Source organism: Pseudorasbora parva, chromosome 2 (genome assembly GCF_024679245.1).
Source record: "Pseudorasbora parva isolate DD20220531a chromosome 2, ASM2467924v1, whole genome shotgun sequence".
Lineage (NCBI taxonomy): Eukaryota > Metazoa > Chordata > Actinopteri > Cypriniformes > Gobionidae > Pseudorasbora > Pseudorasbora parva.
In genome coordinates this window covers 806184-820220 of record NC_090173.1, presented here as the reverse complement: position 1 = coordinate 820220, position 14037 = coordinate 806184, and the positions used below count along the sequence as shown (strand labels likewise).

At 42.3% G+C, this 14037-nt stretch overlaps 1 long non-coding RNA gene and 1 pseudogene across 1 annotated transcript; both read left to right on the top strand.

The window, feature by feature from the left end:
- LOC137089723 (uncharacterized) overlaps nucleotides 1-454 on the top strand; it is a 7273-nt pseudogene extending 6819 nt beyond the window's left edge.
- Nucleotides 455-4959: 4505 nt separating this feature from the next.
- Nucleotides 4960-5578, top strand: LOC137049757 (uncharacterized). The gene is made up of 3 exons (XR_010899705.1): nucleotides 4960-5124; nucleotides 5246-5326; nucleotides 5444-5578. It is a non-coding gene; the product is annotated as an uncharacterized lncRNA (long non-coding RNA).
- The last annotated feature ends 8459 nt before the right edge of the window (nucleotides 5579-14037 follow it).

Sequence of the window (14037 nt, the reverse complement as noted above, 5' to 3'; positions counted from 1 at the left end):
GTCCAGGCCGCTCTGTGACTCTCTCCTGCCAGTTCAGATTATTATCATTATAGATACCCCTGTGATGATTGGGTCCGTTCTCAGGATATTAAGCTACTGTGGGTGAATCAGGCTGGTGTTGATCTTCAGACAGACTCCAGATATCAGATATCAGCTCCAGATCTCTGTAACATCACTCTGACTACAACACTCCTGAATGAAGATCACAACAGAGAGTGGAGATGTGAAGTTACTCAGAGAAAACAACTCAAGACCTCAGTCACATACACTGTCAAGTATTCAGGTGAGAAACAACTATTACTACTGTAAAATATGATGTTAATGTCCTACAGATGATGCGTCTGAACATTCATCTCGTGCAGTCGATTCATCAACACTGATTCCAGTCAGCAGCTCAAACTCTCAGAAGAAATCAAGCCCAACTACATCAGCAGCTCCTACACAAGGTACATGATCACATGATCACCGTCACACACACCGTCTCTCACTTCAGCGGTTTGATCCCAACACAATAACATCAGCCCATAATTCCCTCAATTCAGTATTAAACCTAATTTTCCTCAAACGCTGTGTGTTTCAGATGCCGTCAGTACACAGATATTCCACATTTCAGTGTTTATCAAACTTAGACATGAGTGTGTGCTAGAACTGAACTTAACATGAATATCTGTGAATGAATAAAGCATCAAACTGATTTATTTCTGATTTCCTCCTGACACCTTGAGATTGAAATAAGATGATAATAGGCAAGGCAAGTTTATTTATATAGCACATTTCATACACAATGGCAATTCAAAGTGCTTTACATAGAAAGGAATTAAAATAGGGCTAAAAAAATGCATAAGAAAAAGAATACAATGTAAAGAGAATTAAAAATAATAAAATGATGATAACCAAAGAAAAGAACAGGTAAACTAAAACAGTTATAAAAATAATTTAAAAAATGATGCATAGATAAGGTGTAGTCAGTCGGACATACAGTGCTCAGAGCTCATTCAGTAAATGCACAGCTGAACAGATGTGTTTTGAGTCTGGATTTGAATGTGGCTACTGTTGGAGCACATCTGATCTGTTCAGGAAGCCGGTTCCAACTAAGGCTGGCATAATAGCTAAAAGCAGACTCTCCTTGCTTTGAGTGAACTCTTGGTATTTCTAACTGACTTGATCCTGCTGATCTGAGTGATCTGTTGGGTTTGTATTTAATCAGCATATCTGCGATGTATTGAGGTCCTAGGTCATTGAGTGATTTATAAACAAGTAATAGTACTTTAAAATCGATCCTAGATGTAACTGGAAGCCAGTGTAAAGACCTGAGGACTGGTGTGATATGGTCATATTTTCTGGTTCTGCTCAGAATCCTGGCAGCAGCGTTCTGTATGAGCTGCAGCTGTCTAATGGTCTTTTTGGGAAGGCCGGTGAGAAGGCCATTACAATAGTCCACCCTACTGGTGATGAAAGCATGAACAAGTTTCTTTAAGTCTTGCCTAGAGACAAAACATCTAATCCTTGCAATATTTTTCAGATGATAGTATGCTGATTTAGTTATTGCTTTGACATGACTACTGAAACTCAAGTCTGACTTGATTTTTTGTTATCAGGCCTTTAGCCTCAAGATATGCGTTCACCTTGAGAATTTCATCTTTGTTTCCAAATGTAGTGATTTCAGTTTTGTCTTTGTTTAACTGAAGATAGTTTTGGCACATCCAGTTGTTAACTTCATCAATGCATTTGCACAGGGAGTCAATGGGGCTGTAGTCATTAGGTGACAGTGCTAAGTAGAGCTGGGTGTCGTCAGCATAGCTGTGGTAAGCAATATTGTTCTTTTTCATTATTTGGCTCAGTGGCAGCATATACAGGTTAAACAGGAGTGGTGCTAGAATGGACCCTTGTGGGACTCCGCATGTCATGGATGTCCACTCAGACTTATGGTCACCTATACTCACATAATAACCTCTCCCTTCTAAGTATGATCTGAACCATTTGAGGACCATCCCAGAAAGCCCGACCCAGTTTTCCAGCCTGTCTAGAAGTATGTTGTGGTCAACAGTGTCGAATGCAGCACTGAGGTCGAGTAGAACCAGAATTGATGTTTTGCCTGTATCAGTATTCAAGCGAATATCATTTATAATCTTTATGAGCGCTGTCTCTGTGCTGTGATGCGGTCGGAAACCAGATTGAAAATTGTCAGAGAATTCGTTTGAGTTTAAGAATTTGTTTAGTTGATTGAAAACAACTTTTTCAATGATTTTGCCTATGAAGGGGAGATTTGAGATAGGTCTGTAGTTGCTCAGTATGGAGTTATCCAGATTTCTCTTTTTCAGAAGAGGCTTAACTATTGCAGCTTTAAGGGCGGTTGGAAAAGTCCCATAGAGAAGTGAGGAGTTCACCACTTCTAGGAGATCTGCTTCCAAACAGTTAAACACACTTTTGAAAAAAGAAGTGGGCAGTTTAAAGGATGTTTAAAAGTGCTAACTTAACTGTATTGATTTTTTCACCCACATTAGTCTCAGTTTGACAGGTAACAGGCAGCAGATTATATTGGTTTGTTAAACGGCCTGACAAGGCCTTAGACTTTCTTTCACGTAACAGAACAGAGATAGAGAAAGAGAAAGAGGCAGGCACACTGGGTTCCCACTTGTTCTGTAAACATTTGATAAAGTTACTGTTATCATAGCGGGGACCCAAAACACATCACTGAGAGCTGGAATCAGTTGTTTTTGGTTCACCTACAACAGATGGAGGAGGGTGTTTGCCCTGGCGTTGTGACCGAAGAAATCTCACAGGAGGAGGGGGAGCTGGGCCCACAGGCTTTGGTGGTTGTGGGGTTCGACGCTTTTTGGTTGATATCTGGGGGCTCGCAGCAATTGAGTGTGATAGTCTAGTTCCAACAAATATCAGTTCCTCCATTTTCTCTGAGAAGCCCAGATGCAGGGATGCTGGAGAGAGGAATGACATGTCCGGTGAGAGGGGCTGTTGCTCTGGTGTTATCGGAAGCTGAAGTATGTTGTCCTGGCTTCCCTGTCCATTTTCAAGAAAGTCATCTTTGGGTGCTGAATCTTGGAGCAGTTCTTATCCATCATAGTCTGTCTGTGGTGAGCTCTGTAGGCAGGGCTCAGCTGGGAGTGTGTCCATGAGCAATTGTTGTGGCTGCATGGTGTTATCATTGTCCTTTTGGGGTGTGTCAACCGAGTGTCCATTCAGGAGCTGAAATGAAGTCCTGTGGTCATCCATACTCTGTATCAGGTTGAGTGGGTTAAAACACACAGCTGAAGGATGATGAAGGGAAAAATAAATATTGTCCTTTAACACTCTTGCACCAAGTTTGTTGGGATGGAGGCCATTTGATGTAAACAGTTGTCTCTGACTCCAGAAGAGATTGAAGTTATCAATGAAGTTCACTCCATTCATGTTACAGGTTTTTTGCAGCCATGTATTAAGCCCAAGCAACCGTGAGAATCTATTTGTTCCTCTTGCTGGCAGTGGTCCACTGATGAACGGCTGAACTTTCAGTTTGCTAAGTGTTTCAAAAAGTTCATTGAAGTCCGACTTCATGAGTTCTGACTGCTCTCTCTGAATATCGTTCTTCCCCACATGAATGATTAGTCGATTGGCAGTCTTATGTTTTATCAGGATGTTCTGAATTTCCCTGTGTACATCAGAAATGGTTGCTTGTGGAAGGCAGCATGTAGTTGTATCTCTGCTGCTAATGTTTCTGACTGTAGAGTCACCCACTATCAGAGTCCTTGGCTCGGCTGTGCTCTGAGGGCCTCTGTCTGCTCGACCTTGAGCGCCTGTTAGCATTAGTGTTAGCTGTGGGCTGATGCAATCTGTGTTCGATCACATTCATTACGTTTGGGGATTCATCACCCACATTCATTATCATTGATTAGTGTGTTGATCAGTTTCTTGTTTCTCTATCTGTTGAGTAGCACTAAACTTACGGGACTCACCGGCTGTGTGCAGAGGGCGTTCGTGATGAAGCTCTGCTGTGTGATTCGTCCGGTTTGGTGGTTCCGCAAATAACTTTGTTTCAAGAACTGCAATCCTTTATAAAAGTCTGTGGCAGTTTGTGCAGCAAGAAGATTCCTTAGCTAGAGGAGGCATTTTCTTATCCTTTCGATAGTAGGCAGCTGTGTTTTCCCTTCCGGAATGTAAGCTGATGGCAGCGAGAGGCTGGTCGGATGAAATATTCCACTTTTTTGTAGTAATCCAGTCAACAGAGTTTCTAGTTTTATCGTTGAAGTCAAGCTTTGTTGTTAGAGCACTGTGTTGATTTGCTGAAGTTAAAATTATGAGATAAAATATAGAAGCGATAGAGCAAAGCGCGGAGCAGTAAGCAAGAGCGTCCGAACAGTAGCTAAGCAGAAAGTAGCACCGTAACCCAGAAGTAGTGAGCGTTGCAGGAGTAGCAATGGATGAAGTAAAAAGTAAATAATAGATGACAGACTCGTGGAACAGAGGAAGTTCACACAGAGTCCAGCTCATATTCATCATTTCTGTGAAGATCAGCTATAATGTGATGAGAGCAGAGATCACAGCCCGCGCGCTGTGCAGACCGATCGCCGTATTACATCAAAGTACAGCGAGAGTAAACGGCTCCTTATGCTTTTGAATCGCTCATGCGGTATTTTGATATCATACGTGGATCGGTCTGCGTAGCGCAGCGCCGATGCTTCTGGAACAAGCCTGGAGTGTGTGTATTTACCGCTGCCTTTCTAGCATTGCTACACCGCTAGCGGGAAAGATGAGCCGTATACAGTGCCGTAAGACCTATAGCTCTGTGGTGGCTCTCTAGCCTGTGGAAAGCCAAACCAGTTCTTAAAGGCTCTCAAGTCGAACCAACTTAGAACTGACACTAGCACTGGCTCTGAACTAGCACCGCTTCATTCTGGTGGAAAAGGGGTAACAGAGACCAGTACCTATTCCTCATTTCTGTGAAGATCAACTATAATGTGATGATGATGATGATGGTGATGATGATGATGATGATGATGATGATGATGATGATGATGATGATGATGATGATGATGATGTGCTGCGTTATGTTTGAGCTGAACTAACACACATGATCCACAGATCCAGGAGAAACTGAAGTCAGTGTGACTGCTGCATTATTAATCAGAGGTACGACACGTTGATTTATTCTGACAGCTTTATATCACTGAAACTATCAGTCAGTCTGTGAATGTTCATAGTTGAATCCCCTTGACTTCAGTTTCTCCTCTTCCTCTCATGTTTCCTGCAGTGATTGTGAGTATTGTTGAGATGGCAGTGTTTGCTGCTCCTACTGTGATTCTTCTTCAGATCATCTGTGCAAGAAGAGCTGGTGAGTTTGAGCCGCACACAATCTGATCATTCACACTCATCTGATCTGGATCAATCTGCAGTCATGATAAAAACACACACCAGAGGTCAGAGGTCAGTCAATGGCTTTATTTTACAGGGAGGAAGGACTCGCAGCGGCCAGAGGAAATAGAGATGCCTACAATATTACAAGAAAATACTGCTGAGCTGGAGCGAGATTAACAGGCCAGATTTATTTTCATTTTATGGGTTTTATGGATATTTGCCTACAGTGTTGAATTGTCATTTTCTTGTGCTTCATATGTAAACTGCTTTAAATATAATATTAAATACAGTAACAGACAGACTCAGACTGTGTGTAAAAGCTGATTTAGTGATTTTCATATCATGTCTGCTCATTCCTGTTTTTAGCTTCTTTTTTATTTTGCATGATTACTACTAGTTGTCTTGCATAACCATGTAAGAAGTGTTTTATCTTGACTAAATACCATGTAAGGAGTGTTCCCTTTCGATACGTTTCACTGTCATTGTGTAAGAGTTTTCTCTCTCTCGCTATGGGGAAACGGCGTTTTCTCTGAATACTGAAGCCTGATTGGTTCACATCTGTGAATTTACTGGTGCCGCACCCACAAGCTCACAGCTGACTCAGCCAAAGCACAGAAGAGCATTTCTTCTAAAAGAACAGCGACATCGGATGCAACATTTCTGACCGTGATTGTAGCTGTGCTGTCACTTGCCAGCCATGAACACGATCTCTGATCCAGGGCACCTTCTACCAGGCGCCTCTATAGACAAAAGTGGGCCATATTTTCCGGCTGGTGCGCAGCCTGGCTTATAGACCCCATATCCTGTGAGATCGAGTCCATTTTCTCTTTTCTTCAGGAGCTGTTGGATGGTGAAAGTATACATGGTAGCTATTGCAGTGTCGCACACACCTATAGCTGGCCAGTCATTTGGGAAACACGACCTGGTGGTCAGATTTCTCAAAGGGGCCAGAAGGCTAAATACGCCTCGTCCCAACTCAGTCCCTTCCTGGGACCTGTCCATTGCCTTGAGAGCACTCAGATGCCCTCGGTTTGAGCCGCTCAGACAACTGACCTTCGGCCTCTGTCACTAAAGTCCAGTCTCCTGCTGGCTCTGACATCGGTCAAGTGAGTCTGTGACTTTCAGGCTGACTCAGTGGACTCTTCCTGCCTGCTGAGGGTGAACAGACCCCACTCTGCTTAGTACTGGCCCTTTAGGGTGTGCATTGAGAACTCTAGCCTAATCAGGTAACCAGAGCAGCTGTTTGTGTGCTTCAGAGGCCGTTCTAAAGGGCTGCCAGATACAAAGCAGAGATTGGCCCTTTTTGGTTAGTGGATGCGATAGCGCTAACCTACAAGTCTCTGGACTTACAGTGCCCCATTAAAGTGAGGGCTCACTCCACCAGAGGAATGGCCTCCTCTTGGGTCTGGTCTAGAGGAATATCCATGGCTGATATCTGTGCAGCGACCGGCTAGTCTTCACTGCCCATCTTTATCAGGATCTACAACATCGACGTCTGGGTTTTTCTGTTTTCTTTTGGATATTCTGAGTCCTTGACTCTAGAAGCCTGCCCTCGTCACTGAGTGCTCCTGGGCTCCGGCTGCACAGCGTTTTGCAGTCGCTCCCCACAGCGAGAGAGAGAAAATCTCTCATGTAATACGAGTGAACCGTATCAAAGAGGAATGCTCCAGTTACTGACGTAACCTTCGTCCTTAAGATAACAGGAACAAGCATATATATCTCACACAATGCTTGATAAGCCTGAGGTTACGTCAGTAACCGGAGTGTTTTATCTTAACTAATACCATGTAAGGAGATTTTTCTCTGATTAACAAGAAGCCCTCACCCATCCTCTGAGGATGCTGGGTGGCCTATAAATATGTGACTGTGACTTCCCTTTCTTCTCTCATCTTGTACTGCAGATTATGTCTGTATGGCAGAGGGACATTATAGCAAGAATAAAGCCTTTTAAAGACACCTAGTTTGTTTTTCTGAATCAGCCTCATCATGACTCTAACACACTTCACCTTCACTCACAGCCGGGTTACAAGAGCACAGTTATTGGGTTTAGGCTTGTAAATTCAATTAATTTTAAATGATTTTTAAATGCGTACAGATCTGAGGAAGTTAACAACTACTGGAGGAGCTGATGATGTTAAAGAAGATTGCACCAGCCAAAGTCCTGGTTCTCTCGGTCGGGCCGAGGTGTATCTCCCCGTTTAGCGTGTCAAATATTAGATGCCTCCTTCCTTCCGGGAACCCAAGGGTGCATTAATACACGAGAGACTCAGAAGTGAAGGTCTGAAGCAGTGTGTGTAGAGTCATTAAAGTCACAGCTAACAAAGACTGTACCGCTAATTGTTCGACATAAGCACTCAAGCCGTCAGCTGCTAATAGCTCAAAAGAGGCATTTAGGTTTAGGGGGGGGGGACGCTAGGTACTAGTCCCAATCAGGGGCGGAGCCAGACGATGTAAACATTCTGGGCTTAGCCCAAACCTAGGGGGGTCCGGGGAGATTTTTTTCCATTTACATCAGCTAAATGCACTATTTTTCAGGCTGTTTGAGATAATAGAATGCCTAAAATTATACTATCTGGGAAAAAAAAAAAAATTCACCCAGTAGAGCCTACAACCTGTTTGGTATTGAACTGTTCTCCAGCTGTAGTGAATCCAAAACACCAAACATGTTTAGGGTGACTCATTTTCACCCCTGGCAAATAAAAAAGGCAACCATTATCTGACTATGTTTAAGTTAGCCTGCATAGGTGAGATTGGAATTTGGTGTAAACATCATTACTAATCTTTAGAGTGCAGTTTGGTTTACTTTGTGCTTAGCTGACAGATTTGCCACATCAGAATCCATGACCAATCAGATGTTGTTTTCGGCTGCAAACTTTCACGGTTGGTTAGTTCTTCAAAGGAAATGCCCGTATTTGGATTAGACAGCGCTGTGTGTGAGACTGAGAGCTTTATAATGATACCAGGCATGACATGCTTCTGTGAATGGAGACGGCACGGGAGCTCGCGTTAGAGTAACTTTGGATGATTTCAGGTAGAAATCTAAAGGCGCAAGGTGACAAAATATAATGAAATAACACCCTTAAATGTGTAATGTTGCCTTTTTTATTTTGACATGAAAGCTTACATGTTAAGGGAGTAAACTGGCCCAAAATCTCAAAATTGACTTTGTTTTAACCTGTCGTGTCTCGCCTTAATAAGTAACACCTAGCGTTAACTCTAGCTAGCCAGCAATACAGTCATATAACTCAAGTGTTACAACAGCGGATTCACAAACCTGTAACACGCTCGTCTGACGCAGAATCTCTCTCTGGCCGGTGAGGTTTAGTGTTCCTTTTAGAAAATGTGTAGTGTCCATGTTAACTATAGTTCACTACGACGCCGGTGAAATACAAAAGCCCGCCAATCCCTGATGACAACGACGAAGAAGAAGATGTATATTCCTCCTCGTTAGTTTTTATTGGCAGTTGGCATTGGCAAACAAGCTGGGGATTTTGTGTGCGACGCATTGCCGACCGCCACACACATGGTAAAGGAGCTTTTGTTTCATTTTTTGCCGCTCCAGTCTGAAAGACTGAGAGGAAATGAAACAATTATTATTATTTTTTTTTATTTTTTTACTAAAAGATTCGGGGCTTTTGACAAAACATTCGGGGCTTAAGCCCCATTAGCCACCCCCCCCCGCTCCGCCCCTGGTCCCAATCAACATTTTAAGACGGCAAAATTGTCCCCACCAATATTTTAGCAAACTCCTTCGTGCTGCTATATATGGTCCCGTTTTTACAAGCAAAATGACCCGTCCCGCCGTATCAAACCGGGACGCGATTAGATGCACAAGATTGGGTTTAAGCGGCTTTGCTGCTGCCATAGCGACGGAGTCTCAAGAAAATGCGCTGTAAACTTGCGCGTTTTTTTAAAAACATGTCGAGCTCGCGTCCACCGTTTAAACGCAAGAGGATTTCCAGATATAGGGCTGAATAGAAAAAAAAGGCATCAGTGGGTCTGTCCCCTTTGCAGAGAAGCTTTTCAGTGTCTCAGACTGAAAGCAGCAGTGATGACGGACACATCCGTGCTTCTAGGTAGGCCATTTAATGGATAATATATTAATATAATATTCCATACATTATCAAAGCTTGGCAGACTTATTTTTCTAGACATTAGACCGGTTAATTAATAGATTATAGCCTAATTAATGTTATTAATTTATAATTTAGCTATAGGCTATATTAATAATAAATAATCCTGTCATATAAAGTTTGACATTTAAAAAATATTTAGATAAAAATGGGACAAATAATTGCATACTAATATAGTCATAATAGTAAATTAATATAGAAAATTAAATTATATTTAATTTTTGAATTTCAGAACATTTTTGTCAGTAAAGTGGTTACTGGTTCAAAATGACTGCTTAAAGAGAGAGTGCACCAAAAAACTAAAAATCTGTCATTTTCCTTACCCTCAAGTTGTTCCAAACCTGTATGCATTTCTGTTATGTTGAATTCCTACCATGGAAGGCAATGGTCCCCCAAAGCAGCCTGGTTACAACATTTCTTCAACATATCTTCTTTTGTGTTCAGCAGAACAGAGAAACTCACACAGGTTTGGGACATCATGAGGGAGAGTAAATGATGACAGCATTTTTATTTTTGGGTGAGCCATCCCTTTAAAGTGCACCAATATAGGCTACTAAAGAGCTCTTTAGAAATAAATAAAATAATCAAATGTAAAATAATATAAAATGTGTTCTGTTGCAAGCTTGCATAGGCCTACTTGAGTCCATGTTTATTGTTGAGCTGCTGTCATTGTTTAATTGTCACTCTTATCACTACTATCACTCTTTAAATGCCAAGTTCATAAATGATTTTCAAAAACTGATTCAAAACTGATTTGGAAAAAAAAACTTACACACAAAATAACTGATTTTCAATATAAAAAGTGATTGTGCATGATTATGTAGCATTATGGCTTTACAATCAAAAATTGTGGTTATAATGGAAGTCAATGGGGCAAAAATAGCCACGAACAGTAAATGAGGGAAAAACAAAAACTGATCCTGTACAAAAACTAACAATGCATCAAATCTAAAGTTGTTACTAATCTTTGACATGCTCAATAATGTGATAAGAGCGAGGTAAAAAAAATATCCAGTCCACAATCATTTTTTAGACTCAACTCCAGGCAGGCTCGGTGGTCCCTTTTTTTCGGACGTTTTGACTTTTCTCTTTCGTACCGCTCGGGTTCTAGGAAACCCGATGCTTTTGTCGTGCGTTTTTGACCGCTCCGAACGCCTGTCTACTCCCGGGTGCATTTTACCTTAGAGACTTAGTCTCCACACTCATATGGGAGGTCAAATCGAAGGTCAAGATGGCCTTAGAGGGGGTAACGCCTCCACCCGGTGGACCACCGAACCGATTATTCGTTCCGGAGGGAGTTGGGTCCGACGTGGTTCGATGGGGTCACTGCTCCAATGTCGCTTGTCATCCAGGGTGTAGGAGCCAAAATATGATGTTCTTGTGTTGACCACAGAGTGGCGCTGTTGGTACACGATTGCTGTGTATATAGGTATGCTTCCTTCATGATGGAGGCAGGTGTTTTGACCCGGAAGGGCAAGAAGGTTTTGACCGCAATAGCGGGGAACGTTTAAGGACACTTTTCTGTATTAAATGGACTGAGTACTCAACGAGACATTTATTCACGGTGTTTGGAGTTGGCGGGACCAATAAAGCGGTGATGTGATGCAACAAAAGAATGGCTTTTCTTGTGTTTATGGATGAACTATAAACAGCGTAACGCCAAGTGAGTCAACCTAGTTTCTCCGGGACCAAAACATCTCAGTAGCTTTAAGTATTAGATTTAGCTTCTACACAGGGGTTAATAGACTACATTTTTTGGGTAAGCAATGATTCTGGTGGCCCGGTATGGCTCGTGACATCCGAGATTTTGTTTTGGTCTGTTCAGTCTGTGCCATGGGGAAAACATCTAACCGCCCTCCAGATGGGCTCCTTCAACCACTGTCCGTCCCTTCGAGACCTTGGTCCCACATCGCTCTATATTTAATTACCGCCCTCCCAGAGCAAGATGGTTGTTTTAACCGTCATGGACCAATTCTCGAAGATAGTACATTTTATTTCCTTGGCCAAATTACCTTCTGCCAAGGAGACAGCGGTAACTGTCGTTGTTCACGTCTTGCGTTTACATGGCCTTCCGACAGACGTGGTCTCCGACAGGGGACCCCAATTCGTGTCCAAATTTTGGCGAGAGTTTTGTAAATTATTAGGGGCGGCGGTTAGCTTGTCTTCGGGGTTTCATCCTCAGAGCAATGGCCAGACTGAGCGGGCCAACCAGGACCTTGAGAGAGGGTTACGATGTTTGGCCTCCAAGAATCCTTTCCTCCTGGAGCCAACTCATCTCATGGATTGAGTACGCACATAATTCATTAGCAGTGTCAGGTACGGGCCTTTCGAATGTAGTTTAGAGTTCCAGCCTCCTATCTTGTTTATTGTTGACGCTCTGTCGTCCCCTGAACAATAAACTTGTTATCCTTTCACTGCTGGATCCTCCTGTCTCTTCTTACAGCCCTGACACACTCATCCCGCCATTTTTGGGAGTGACGAGGATGGTAATATTCCCCCTGTACCTAGGCCTGCTACTGACACTGCAGGGCCGTCTAAGCAAGGTATGCATTGTTTGAAATATAATTCAGATAAAGTCACAAAGTGTTGTTTGGACACTCTTTAGAGCGTTGGTGAGCAGTTTCAGTCTTCATCTAACTTTATGGAGATATGTCATCTGAATAATTATGTAACTTATACTTGCCAGCAACAAGTGTCCCTTGTGAGAGGATTTTTTTCAAAGGATGGAGAAATGATATGTAAAAAAAAGAAGTCGACTAAGTCCTTCAACAGCAGAGCAATTCATATTTCGGATAAAAATGTTATGTGACAACTGTGATACATTGTGGCTGTATTTATTTTATTAATCTTCATTTTTCATGACAATAAAAAAAAGTTATTCACAATAAGGAGACTACAGGTTACAAAACCAAGTAGTTGTCAGACAGATATTAAAAATGTTTTCTTTTTTAACATAGATCCCTGTCAAGCTTATTTCAGATCAATACACGCCAGTGTCCACTAGATGGGGTCATGGAGACAGGTGTCGGGTGTTGTTTCAAAGCTTCGGCACATTTGCTTCAGCTGTCTCAGCGCTTCACGAAGCCTCGGTCTGCCCATCACTAGCAGATTCTCTGAAGCTTTGGATAATATTCTGCACTGTAGATGATGATAACTTCAAACTCGGCATAAATGCTATTTAAATATGAATCCTGCATGTTTTATGCCTCTGTGTGAATGAATTGTGAAGGCGAGCGTTGCGTGTCTTCATTCCATGGACCTGAAGTAGCTGCAGCATACACAATATACTCTTAATATACACAGTATTTCCTCAAATAACAGGTTCTCGTCCTCCTCAGACAAGGGTTGCAACTTACGGCGAACAAATCGCCCCATTGGGCTCAGTCCAGTTCTGCGTGGATTATTGCCATGTTGAAACGATGCAAAGCCAACGCCGAGAGTTGATGAGTTGCCGATCGTCTGGACACGACTCGCTTGTTATTCAACGCTGGATTTAGCAAAGGGATATAGGCAGATCCCCTTACCGCCTTTATCCAAAGAACAGTCAGCGTTTAGGACGCCACTGCCGTACCCGGGCTGACCTGTAGAAGTGTGGAGGTCCGGTATCTGGGCTTCCACTTGGGTCATGGGCAGGTGAGTCCTCAAACTGACAAAACCGCAGCAGTTGTGACCTGCCCGAGACCCAAGACCAAATAGAGCTGAGGCAGTTCTGTTCCTAATTATTCTGCCCTCGCTAAAGAGGCAGCACCAGACCCGGTCCAGTGCTTTAACCCAGCCCTTAATCGTCCCTCAATTAGGGTTCACGCTTGAGTCCCTTAGGGTCAGACAGACCCCATGAGCGATTGCATAACGCAATATAATTGCTTTACATGGGAAAACTATATATATTACTGTTTTTATTTACTTTCCAATACATGTATGCTGTGTTGTTGTGGATATTGTGTAGTTTTTTAAAACCTATTTACTGCACGATTACTTAACTAGGCCATTAATTGGCTCATGAAAAATGTGCTGTTTTCCCTCTATTTCTCTGTGTGTGTGTGTGTGTGTGTGTGTGTACGTCTGTGTCCATGTGTGTGTGTGTGTGTGTGTGTGTGTACGTCTGTGTGTATGCATGCGTGTGTGATGTTGTGTGTTCACTGCAAAAAATGCTTTTCTTACTTAGTATTTTTGTCGTGTTTCTAGTCAAAATATCTAAAAATTCCTACATTAAGAAACATTTACTAGACAAGAACAAATTATTGTCTTGTTTTGGGAAAAAATAACTCACAATTAAGAGAATTTTTGCTTAAAATAAGCGAAATAATATGCCAATGGTGTAAGCATAATAATGTTGTTTGTCAGATTGTATTTGCCAAAATCGAAAAATATGTCCCAGGTGTGTGTGTGTGTGTGTGTGTGTGTGTGTGTGTGTGTGTGTGTGTGTGTGTGTGTGAACATGTTGAATTTGTGCTCTAGTATTAGTCCTTCATTTATGTATGGGCATTTTTCAGATTTATTCCAGTTTTGTTTATTCATTTGTTTGCCAATTTCTATAATAAATGTGGAGAGATCG